At 37.7% G+C, this 12,543-nt stretch overlaps 1 protein-coding gene across 1 annotated transcript in view; it reads left to right on the top strand.

Annotated features, from left to right (window-relative positions):
* The window catches only part of COPG2 (COPI coat complex subunit gamma 2), a 132,519-nt gene that overhangs the window by 7,097 nt on the left and 112,879 nt on the right, over positions 1 to 12,543 (top strand). The window lies entirely within an intron of this gene.

Here is a 12,543-nt window from a genome sequence, read left to right as displayed (position 1 = left end):
GGACCAGCCCATTCAGTGTCTGTACCCTTTCTACCAGTCTCAATGTGGTTTCTTCTTTAATTCTGTAGTTGTAGGTAGGGTTTCCATTCAGCTTGAAATGATGGTGGTTTTATAGTTTAGTTGTAATTTTGATGTGGTTGTGCGTGCAAGAGAGCTGTGTGTATCTACACAACCATCTTGGTCAGCAGTCTGGTTGTATATTTTCTTATTGAGTTTTGAGAGATCTTTATGTATTCTGGATACAAATCCTTTATCAGATATATTTCCTAAATAGTTGCTCCTAGTCTGTGGCTTGTTTTTCATTTTCTTAGTCTTTCAGGTAGCAGAAGTTTTAAATTTTGATGAAGTCCAGTTTATCAATTTTTTTCTCTTATGAATTGTGTAATAGAAATCTTTGCCTAATCCAAGGTCACAAGGGTTTTTTAATGTTTTTTTCCTAGGCATTTTGTAGTTTTTATTTCTTACAATTACTTTAATTTGTCTTTTAACAGTCCTCACCTGAAAGTGTGTTTACTGATTTCTTTTTTAGAGAGGAGAGGGGAACGAGAGCGGGAGGGAAACATTGATGGGAGAGAGAAACAGCAATCCGCTGCGTCCCATTTGTTCCCTGTTTGGGAATCAAGCCCACAGCCTAGGTATGTGCCCTGATGGGGATCAAGCCTGCAACCTTTTGGTGTATGGAACAGTGCTCCAACCAACTGAGCCACCTGGCCAGGGCACTCTATGATTCATTTTGAATTAGTTTTTGTTTATTATCATATACACATGGATATAAAGTAAGGGTTGTAATTCTCTTCATTTCCTTTCTCTCCTCCAACACCTCCTAGTTTTCCTCTTTTCCTCAATAAATGGTACTGGAATAATTGCATATCATTATGGAAGGAAGAGGGGAAGAGGAAATGATGGTGTTTGAGTTATATGGGCACATTGGAACATTCTATTTTGTTTCTTTGATGTACATGTCTGCTCTTATTCCAGTACCACACCATCTTGATTGCTGTAGCTTTATAGTAAGTGTTAAATCAGGTAATGTATGTCTTCCTATTTTATTTTATTTTATTTTCAAAATTATTTGGGATCTTCTAGGTTCTTTGCATTTCCATGTGAATCTTAGAATCAGCCTGCTCATTTCTATTTAAAAAGCATTTGATAGGATGCCACATTCATTTATGATTAAAACACATAATAAAATGGGTGTAGAAGGAAAGGACCTCAACATAATGAACACCATGTATGACAGACCATTAGCTAATATCATAATCAATGGTCAGAAACTGAAAGCCTTTTCTCTAAGATCAGGCACAAGATAAGAATGTCCACTCTCACCAGTCTTATTAAACATGGTATTAGAAGTTCTATTCATAGCAGTCAAGCTAGAGAAAGAAATAAAAGGCATCCAAATTGGGAATAAAGAAATAAAAGAGTCACTTTTTGCAGATGACATGATTCTTTTTTTTTTTTAAGTTTTTATTTATTTATTTTTAGAGAGAGAAGGGAGGGAGATAGAGAGAGAGAGAGAGAGAAACAACAATGTGTGGTTGCTGGGGGTTATGGCCTACAACCCAGGAATATACCCTGGCTGGGAATCGAACCTGCGACACTTTGGTTCGCAGCCCGCGCTCAATCTACTGAGCTACACCAGCCAGGGCGACATGATTCTTTATATAGAAAACCTTTAAGGCTCTAACAAAAAATGATTAGAAACAATAAACAGCCTTGGCTGGGTAGCTCAGTGGGTTGGACTGTCGACACGGTACCCCAGGGTTGCACGTTTTATCCCCAGGCGGGGCACATACCAATGAATGCATAATGGGTGGAGCAACAGGTTGATGTTTCTCTCTCTGTTTCTCCCCCTTCCTTTCTTTCTCTAAAATCAATCAATAAAAAATGATTATTGAAAAAAGCAGTAAACAAACAAACACAGTGAAGTTGCAGGATACAGAATCAATGTACAGAAATCCACTGCATTCCTGTACACTAACTATGAAATTTCAGGTTAGAGGGTGGAGGGAATCAAGCAAAAAGGAAAAAGCACTCATGGACATGGACACCAGTATGATGATTGCCAGGAGAGGGGGGTATAAAGGGACTAAATGGTAATGGGAAAAAAAGTACCAAAACCAGATAAAGATACAACAGCAAGAGAAAATTACAGGCTAGTATATCTGATGAACATAGATATGAAAGTCTTCAACAAAATACTAGCAAAGTGGATCCAACAATACATTAAAAAGATCATACACCGTGACCAAATGGGATTTATTCTAAAGATGCAAGGATGGTATAATATTCACAAATCAATAAAGGTGATACATCACATAAACAAAATGAAAGACAAAAATCACATGATCATATCAGTAGATGGCAGAAAAATGATTTGATAAAATCCAGTACCCATTTATGATAAAAACACTCAGCAAAGTGGGAATAGAGGGACCTTAACATAATAAAGGCCATATACAAAAACCCACTGCCAATATCATACTCAATGGGCAAAAACTAAGTGTTCCCCTTAAGATGAGGAATAAGACAAGGGTGTCCATTCATACCACTCTTATTCAACATAGTACTAGAGGTCCTAGCCACAGTGATCAGACAAGAAGAAATAAAAGGCATCCAAATTGGAAAAGAGGAAGTAAAACTGACATTTGCAGATGACATGATAGTGTACATAAAAAACCCTATAGGCTTCACCAAAAAACTATTCGATCTGATAGGTGAATTCAGCAAAATAATGGGATAAAAAGTCAATATTCAGAAATCGATGGTATTTGTATACTAACAATAGACTGTCAGAAAGAGAAACTAAGAAAAAAGCCCATTTACTATAGCAACAAAAAAAAATAAAGTACCTAGGAATAAATTTAACCAAGGAGGTAAAAGACCTGTACTCAGAAAACTAGAGAACACTGAAGAAAGAAATTGAAAAAGATACAAATAAATGGAAACATATATCCTGTTCAAGGATTGGAAGAATTAACATCATTAGAATGTCCATACTACCCAAAGCGATCTATAGATTCAACATACTCCCTATTAAAATACTAGTGGCATATTTCACTAATCTAGAACAAATATTCCAAAAATTTATGCAGAACCAAGAAAAGACCCCAGATAGCCTCAGCAATCTAAAAAAGAAGAATAAAGTTGGAGGGATCACAATACTTGATTTAAAACTATACTGCAAGGCTACTGTAATCAGAACAGCCTGGTACTGGCATAAGAACAGATACATAGATCAATGGAACAGAATAGAGAGCCCAGAAATAAACCCATGTCTCTATCATCATTTAATATTTGACAAAGGGGACACGAGCATGAAATGGAGTAAAAATAGTCTCTTTAATAAATGGTGTTGGGGGAACTGAGCTGGTACCCGCAAAAAAATGAAACTAGACCACCAACTTACACCACACACCAGAATAAACTCAAAATGGATAAAAGACTTAAATATAAGTCATGATACCATTGAAATCCCAGAGGAAAACATAGGCAGTAAAATTTCAGATATCCCATATAAAAATATAGTAATGTTTTTGATGATATATCTCCTAGGACAAGGGAAATAAAGGAAAAAATAAACAAAAGGGACATCAAATTAAAGGCTTTTGCATGGCTAAAGAAACCATCAAAATGAAAAGAGAACTGACTGTATGGGAGAATATATTTGCCAGTGATACATCGGACAAGGTTTTGATCTCCAAAATATATGAAGAACTCATGTGACTTAACACCAGGGAGACAAACAATCCAGTTGGGCATGGACAGTGAGGGTTATTGACTGTGGGAGGGTGGGGGCAGGGGAGAGCAATGAGGACAAAGGCGGAACAACTGGAACTGAACAACAATAAAAAGAAAAGAAAAGAAATGGGCAAAGGACCTGAACAGTTCTCCAAGAAGGACACTTCTCCAAGGAGGACATGTAGATGGCCCATAGACATATGAAAAAAATGCTCAGCATCACTAATCATCAAAGAGATACAAATTAAAACCGCAGTGAGATACTACCTCACACCTGGCAGAATGGCTGTCATAAACAAAATCAACAAACAAGTGCTGGTGAGGATGTGGAGAAAAGGGAACCTTACTGCACTGTTGGTGAGAATGCAGACTGGTGTAGCCACTGTGGAAAACAGTATGGAATTTCCTCAAAAAATTAAAAATGGAACTGCCTTTTGACCCAATGATTCCACTGCTGGGAATATACCCTAAGAATCCTGAAACACCAAAAGAACTTATGGATCCCTGTGTTCATAGCAGTGCTATTTACAATAGCCAAGTGTTGGAAACAGCCTAACTGCCCATCAGTAGTTGAATGGAATAAAAATCTGTGTTACATCTACTCAATGGGATACTATGCAACAGAAAGAAAGAAAGAAGAAGGAATTCCTACCCTTTGCAACAGCATGGTTGGAACTGGAGACTATTATGCTAAGTGAAGTAAGCCAGTTTGGTGAAAGACGAATACCATATGATCTCATTTATAAAAGGAATCTAATGAGCAAAACAATCAGAAACATGGAAACACGGAATAGAGGAGAGGGAGAATGGTGGAAAGAGGGGAAGGGATTAGTCAAAGAACATGTATGAAGGACCCATGGACATGGACTGTAGGAGCAGGGGGCGGGGCAGGATGGAGGAGGGCAAAGCAGGAAAAATTGGGACAACTGTAACAGAGTAAACAAGAGTTTAAAAAACCAGAAAATTTTATTTGCAATTGCAACAAAAAGAATAAAATATCTCAGAATAAACTTAAAAAAGGATGTGAAGGACCTATATACTGAAAACTACAAAGCATTATTAGAACAGATTGAAAAGATAGAATGGAATGGAAAGATATTTCACGTTCATGGATTGGAAGAATCAACATAGTTAATGTCCATATCACCCAGAGCAGTATGCAGATTTAATGCAATTTCCATGAAAATCCCAATGACTTTTTGTTAAACTTTTTTTCTTTTATTGATTCTAGAGAGAGGGCAAGGGAGGGAGAGAGGGAAAAGAAATGTTGATGTGAGACAGAGGCATTGATCGGTTGCCTTTTGCACACACCCTGACTGGGGACTGAACCTGCAACCCAGGCATGTGCCCTGACCTGCAATCACACCAGAGACCCTTTAGTTTACAGGATGATGCTCAACCAACTGAACCACACTGGCCAGGGCCCACAGGGCCCAGTGACTTTTTTTTTTTTTGACAAATAGAACAAAAAATAATCAGATTTGCATGGAACTACAAAAGCCCCCGAGTAGCCAAAGCAACCCTGAGACAAAAGAATGAAGCTGAAGGTGTCACACTCCCTGATTGCAAATATATACAAAGTAATGATAATCAACATAGCGTGGGATTGGGAGAAAAACAGACAGAGAGACCAATGGAACAGAATTGAGAGCCCAGAAATAAACACTCACATGTAGGTGGGCAATAATTTTTGATGAAGGAGCCAAAAACATACAATGGAGAAAAGAAAGCCTCCTCAAATACATGGTGTGGGAGAAATTGGAAAGTCACATGCAGAAGAATGAAACTGGACTATAGTTTGGTTCCATATGCAAAAATTAACTCTAAATAGATCAGAGACCTAAATATAAGATCTAAAACAGTTAGTTACATAGAAGAAGGCATAGGTACTAAACTTATGGACCTTGGTCTTAAAGGAGATTTTATGAACTTGACCCCAAGGGCAAGGGAAGTAAAAGCAAAAAGAAATGAATGGGATTGTATTAAACTAAAAAGCTGCTACACAGCAAAAGAAACTGCCAGTGAGACAAAAAGACAACCAACCAAAGGGGAGAAGATATTTGCAAATGAAAGCTTTGCCAATGCATTAATATCCAAAATATATAAAGAACTCATATAACTCAACACGAAACAAACAAGCAATCAATTCAAAAATGGGCAGAGAGCCTGAGCAGATACTTTTCCCAAAGAAGACATACATATGAAAAGATGCTCAACTTCACTGGCTATTAGGGAAACGCAAATCAAAACTACAAGAGATTCGATAATCAAGAAGAGCGATAACAAGTTGAAGAGGTTGTGAAGGAAAAGGTACTCTCATCCTTTGCTGGTGGGAAGGTAAACATGTACAGCCACTATTGAAAATGGTATGGAAATACCTCAAAAAATTAAGAAGAGTTACTGTTACGAGCCAATAATCCCTCCTCTGGGTATCTCCCTGAGAAATTTGAAAATATTTGTTCACAAAGATATATGCACCCTTGTGTTCATTGCAGCATTAGTCACAGTGGCCAAGACATGGAGACAACCACAGTGTCCTTCGAGAGATGGTTGGCTGAAGAAGATGTGGTCCCTATATACAGTGGAATACTACTCAGCCACGAGAAAGGATGAAACACTGCCATTTGGGACCAATATGGATGGACCTTGAGAATATTGTGCTAAGTGAAATATATATCAGTCAGGAAGTTAAGAGTCATAGGATTTCCCTCATATGTGGGCTATAACTGAAAATAACAAATGAACAAACAAAAACAAACAAAACCCATAAACACAGACAACTGTATGGTGGTTACAAGAGGGAAGGGTGTGTGTCGGGGCGGTTAGTAGGGTAGTAAAGGGTACAGGGGGCCAAATACATGGTGACAGAAGATGATTTGACTTCGGTGCAAACGGGTCATGTTTCATGGAAGTGTACGTTTGAAATCTATATAATCTTATTAACCAGTGTCACCCCAGTAAATTTAATTTTTAGAAAAGGCGGAGAAAGCCTGTTGAAATTTTGTGGTGGATTGCCTTGAATCTAAAAATCAATTTGAGGAGAATTAACATTGTGTCATTGTTGAGTTTTCTGCTCCACGAACATGGTGTGTATCTCCCTTCATGCAGGTCTCTTTAATTTCTCTCAGCAGTATTGCAGCTTGTAGCACACAAGTCTTACCCATATTCTGTGAAACTTACCCTAAAGTAGTTAATATTTTTATGCTGTTGTATTACTGTTGTTTGTAGGTAGCCTGTAGAAATTAAATTGATTTTCGTATATTGCCCTGTGTCTTGTGATCTTGTTCAATTGAATTATTTGTTCTGGGAGTATTATGGGAGATACCTGAGAATTTACTTTTTCCTTTTCAATCTGTATGCTTTTTATTTGTTTATCTTACCTTGCTATCTTCTTGCACTGTTATGCAGTGTGAATAGAAGTGCTGGTCTCGGGGACATCCTTGCTTGTCCCTGATCTTTAGGGGGCCAGTCTTTAGTCTTTCACGGTTAAGTGTGTCGTTAGCTCTAAGGTGTTCATCTGAGGTGTTCATCGGTGACCTTTATCAGGTTGAGGAAGTTCCTTTCTGTTCCTGGTTTGCTGAAAGATTTCTCTCATGAATGGATATTGAATTTTGTCAAATGCTTTTCTTTTTTTGGAATATTGATATGGTGAGATGCATTTATTTATTTTCCTGAAAAATAGAAAACCTTTGGTGTCTATTGTTAATAATATTGGTTAAGGATTTGAGTCTCTGGCCATGAAATACATTGATCTTGTAGTTTTTTCTTATGATGTTTTCGTCTGGGTTTTGTAATTGGAAAATGCTGGCTTTATAAAATGAATTGGGAAGTTTTCTTTCTATTCTGCTTTCTGAAACAGTTTTGTAGAATCATTAATTTTTCATGAAATGTTTTGAAGGAGTTCACTATTGAAGCCACCTTCTTTGTGGGAAGGTTTTTGATAGTTAACCCATTAAATGGAAAGAAATAAAGTGCTATTCAGATATTTGTCTTCCTGAGTGAGCGTCGGTAGTTTGTGTCTTTCAAGAAATTTGTCCATTTCGTCCTGAGTTGCTAAACTTTGTTGGCATAAAATTGTTCATGGTATGTACTCCCTTATTCTTTTAATGTTTGTAGGATTTATACTGATGTCTCTTCTTGCATTCTGCTATTGGTAAACTGTATCTTCTCTCTTTTATTCCTAGACGATTTGTCTAGAAACTTATAAACTTATACTGATCTCTTAACAGAACCAGTTTTTGTTTCATTGATTTTTCTTTATTGTTTTTCTCTTCCAAACTAGCTATACAAAAAAACAAAGCAAAACAAACAAAAAAAAATCAGAATGCTAAAAAAACAAACCAGAATGAGGGATTAAAAAAGGGAAAGAAACATAGATCAAGCAGGATGAGCATAAGTCATATAATAGGTGGTAGATATAGATCATTATTATCTATGTTAATGTAAATCAGATTTTTTAAATTAAATTTTACATTAAATGTAAATGAAGAACACAAAGATATTTACAGAAATTGATTATATTGAGTCATTAAGCAAGACAACAAGTTTCAAAGGATTGAAATTGTATAGACTGTTCTTTAATTACAATGGATTAGTGTTGGAAATGAATAATAAAGGAGTAACTAGGTAATTCACGGCATGGTTTTTTTTATCATATGTTTTGATATTGGGAAGACATTTCTGTTCTGTTTCCAACCATGATCGAGTAAAGGAGCTAGATTTACCCTCTACCATTAATACCTGGAAAATCAGACAAAATGTATTTCACAGTATCTTTCAGACATTAGATTAATAGGCATCCCAGGACTGTGATCTGATGAAAAAGAAGAACAAGGTGAGCCCCTGGGATTCCAGCAGCTCATTGCCCAGAGGCAGCTCACAGGCCTTGGTCAAGAAGGCATACTGGAAAGAGAGGTAGTTATCTCCCTGAGTTGAGAAAACACGTGGAGTTTGGGGAGGCTAAGAATGCTCAAATTTGAAGGGGCCAGAGTAAGGGGGGAAGGAGGTGGAAGGAGAGGGAGTGGTGGAGAAGAGGAGGGGGAAAAAGAAAGGCAGGACATAGTTCCAGCCATCTGCTGGAGCTCCCCTTGAATCTTAGGATAAGAACTGACCCATGAAATATGTAAAAGGAAACCAGCCGAGGCCAAAGAATCACCAGAACACCAGGCGGAGAATAGTTGTGAGAATGGAAAGAAAGACCTCGTCTTCTAGTATAGTTCTCAGTAAGGCATCACCTCCGTAATGGGTATATGTTAGTTAACCTTAGACTAAAGCTTTAAACGCTTAAAAGCAAGCCTGAAAGGTGAAAAACTGATCCTAGGTAACTTTACTTTATGACAGAGTGAACAATACATACAATACTGTGTAAAAAAAAAAAAATCCAGCACGTAACAACCGTGTGCTGCATGCAATAAAAAATTATCCATAATCAGGAGAAAAATGGATCAACAGACACAAACCCAGAAATGATAAAGATGATGGATGAGCTGGTAATGACATTGAAACAGCTATTATAGATGTGGTCTAGATGCTTAACAATGTATAGAAAGACATAATAAGAATGAGGAACAAAATAAGACATCCAGGGAGACCCAGAAATTTATTAAAAAAAAGAGAGACAGAAACTATCTCTCTATCTGTCTTTCTGTCATGAAAAATACATTGCATGGAGTTAATAGAAGATTAAAGACTGCATGGGGGGAAGATCAGTGAATTTGAAGCCGGATAGAAACTATCCAGAGTGAAACAGGGAACAGACTGAATAAAATAAGCAGAGCAGCAGCAGCAGCAGCAGCAGCATGTGGGATAATAGTTTCAAAGTTTTGTTAGTGGTTAGCCTAGAAATTGCAACATGAATTTTTGATATATCAAAATCAGATATTCGTCTTGTCTTTTATCTGTTCATGGAAATTTGAGGACCTTAGGATACTTGTTACCTGTATGCATATGTGAGTATGTAAATGTACATATTTATATATCATAACATTGGTTTTTGCTATTCATGCAGATTTACCTATGCTTTTACCACTTTTTTTAAAAGGATTTTTTAAAGAGCAGTTGTAGGTTCACAGCAAAACTAAGAGGCAGGTGCAGAGACTTTCCATATACTCCCAGACCCCTCCCGTGCACAGCCTCCCCATTGTCAGCATCCCCCAAAGTGGTACATTGGTTACAATTGATGAACCTACAGGGACACTGCATAGTCACCCAGAGTCCATAGTTCATGGTGGTGTTCAGTCCTGGTGTTTGTAGGTTCTGGGGGTTTGGACAAATGTATAATGACATGCATCCATTATTAAAATATATAGAGTATTTTCACTGCTCTCAAAATCCTTCATACTCCATCCCCTCCCCCGTAATCCCTGGCAACCATGGATCCTTTTTCACTGTCTCCATAGTTTTGCCTTTTCGAGAATGCCATGTAGTTGGACTCACACAGCATACAGCCTTTTCAGTCAACTGCTTTCACTTGCTAATTAATAGGCATTTTAGTTTCCTCCATGTCTTTTCATGGCTTGATAGCTCATTCATTTCTAGTGCTGAGTCATAATCTGCTGTCTGGACAGACCACAGGTTATCCACTCACCTACTAAAGGACATCTCGGTTCCCTCCAGCTTTTGCAGTTGCGAATAAAGCTGCTGTAAACATTCTGGTGCAGGTTTTTGAGTGGACATAAGTTTTCAACTCCTTTGGGTAAATAAATACCAAAGGGGCATGACTGCACCGTAACATAATAGTATGTTTAGTTTGTAAGAAATCACCAAAAACATCTTCCAAAGTGACTGTGCTGTTTTTATTTCCACCAACAAGGAACGAGAGTTCTTGTTCCATATCCACATCAATATTCAGTGTTGTCAGTGTTCTGGATTTGGCCATTCTATTAGGAGTATAGTGGTGTCTCATTTTAATTTACCTTTCTCTGATGACATATGATGTGGGCAATCTTTTTATATACTCACTTGCCATCTGTGTATCTTCTTTTTTATTTTTAACAATATGTTCATTGATTTGAGAGAAACGTCGATCTTTTGCCTCTCATATAAGCACCTACTGGGGATTGAACCCACAACCTAGGTATGTACTCTGACTAGGAATCGAACCCTCGACCTTTTGGTGTATGGGATGATGTTCCAACTGACTGAGCCATACCAGCCAAGGCATCTCTGTATCTTATTAAGTGAAGTTTCTGTTTAGGTCTTTGGCCCCGTTTTTAATTTTAATTTATTTTTAATTGATTTTAGAGAATGGCGGGGTGGTGAGGGAGAGAGAGAAACATATATTGTTGTTCTGATTGTTTATGCACTCATTGGTTTCTTCTTGTATGCGCCCTGACTGGAGATCGAACCTTCAGACTTGATGTATTGGGTAACCAGTGGAGCTACCCAAGCAGGGCTTTTTGGACCATTTTAAATCAGGTTTTTTATTTTTATTTTTTACTTTTAAGAGGTTTTTTTTTGTATATTTGTATAACAGTACTTTTTCAGATATGTGTTCTGAAAATATGTTCTCCCAATCTATGGCTAGTCTTGTCATCCTCTTGACACTGTCCTTTGCAGAGAAGTTACTGATTTTAATAAAGACTAGCTTATCAATTATTTCTGTCATGACCATGCCTCTGGTACTGTGTGTAGAGTCATCACCATGTCCTAGCTGGTATGGCTTGGTTGGTTGGAGCATCGTTGCATACACCGAAGGGTTGCAGGTTTGACTCCTGGTCAGAGCACGTGGCTAGATTGTGGGTTCGAACCCAGGTTTGGGCATGTCTGGGAGGCAACCAGTTGGTGTTTCTCTCTCAAGTCGATGTTTTTGTCTTTCTTTCTCCCCCCACCCCAACCCTGCCTCTAAAAAGCATTGGAAAAATGTCCTTGAGTGAGGATAAAAAGAAGTCATCACCATACCCATGGTCATTTGGTTTTTAGAAGAAAGTTTTACAGTGTTGCACTTTACATATAGGTCTGTGATCCACTTTGAGTTAATTTGTGTGAAGAGTGTAAGGTCTTTGTCTAGATTTGTCTTTTTGCCTGTGGATGTCCAGTTGTTCCAGCGCCATTGTAGGGCCTTTTCTCTTTAGTCAAGGATTAGCTAACTCTATTTATGTGTCTTTCTGGGTGGTCCATTTTGTCCCATTGATCTATTTGTCTATTCTTTTGCCAATACCCACACTGCCTTGTTACTATTTACCACTTTTTTCTTTTTACTCTTCATTCCTTGCTATGTTTCTGAGTTGTTATCCAGAATAATTTTCCCTGCATCTGAAGAATATACCTTTTAGAGTTTCATTCTTCCTAGCCTTTAGGTACTTTATCCTATGCCAGTAAGAACCTGGCCTTGTACTTCTGTGGTAGGAGTTGTTTGTTTTTCCGTTTTTGGCACCTGTGCACTGCACTTCATTTTGTCCTTGACCGCATATTTAACTTTTCATTTCTATTTTATTTAGCATCTCTGTGTTACTTGTTTAGGTAATATATTTTGGTACTTATGAGCCCATCCTTTCCAACATTTGCATTGTCACTTTTAAAGTTTTAATCATTTTGGTGGGTACAAGGTGGTATCTGAAATGTGGCTTTAATTTTTTCTGTCTTCAATTTTATTCTGCTTTCTGGTAGATGTGTGTGTTGCAGGGGGTGGCATTATCTTCAGCTCTGATATTTTGATTCTTACTTTCTTTTTCCTTCTCATAGGAGTGTCATACAGGTGTATCTGCCCTGTTACTGGCTTTCTCTTTGTAGGGGTGATTTGTATGTGTGTACGTTTCATTGCTGTGAGAATCCTCACTCCCTTATTCTCTTTTCTCAGTGGGC

This window comes from Phyllostomus discolor, chromosome 10 (genome assembly GCF_004126475.2).
Source record: "Phyllostomus discolor isolate MPI-MPIP mPhyDis1 chromosome 10, mPhyDis1.pri.v3, whole genome shotgun sequence".
NCBI lineage: Eukaryota > Metazoa > Chordata > Mammalia > Chiroptera > Phyllostomidae > Phyllostomus > Phyllostomus discolor.
The sequence above is the reverse complement of the archived record's forward strand: the minus strand, read 5'-3'. Positions and strand labels throughout refer to the sequence as shown.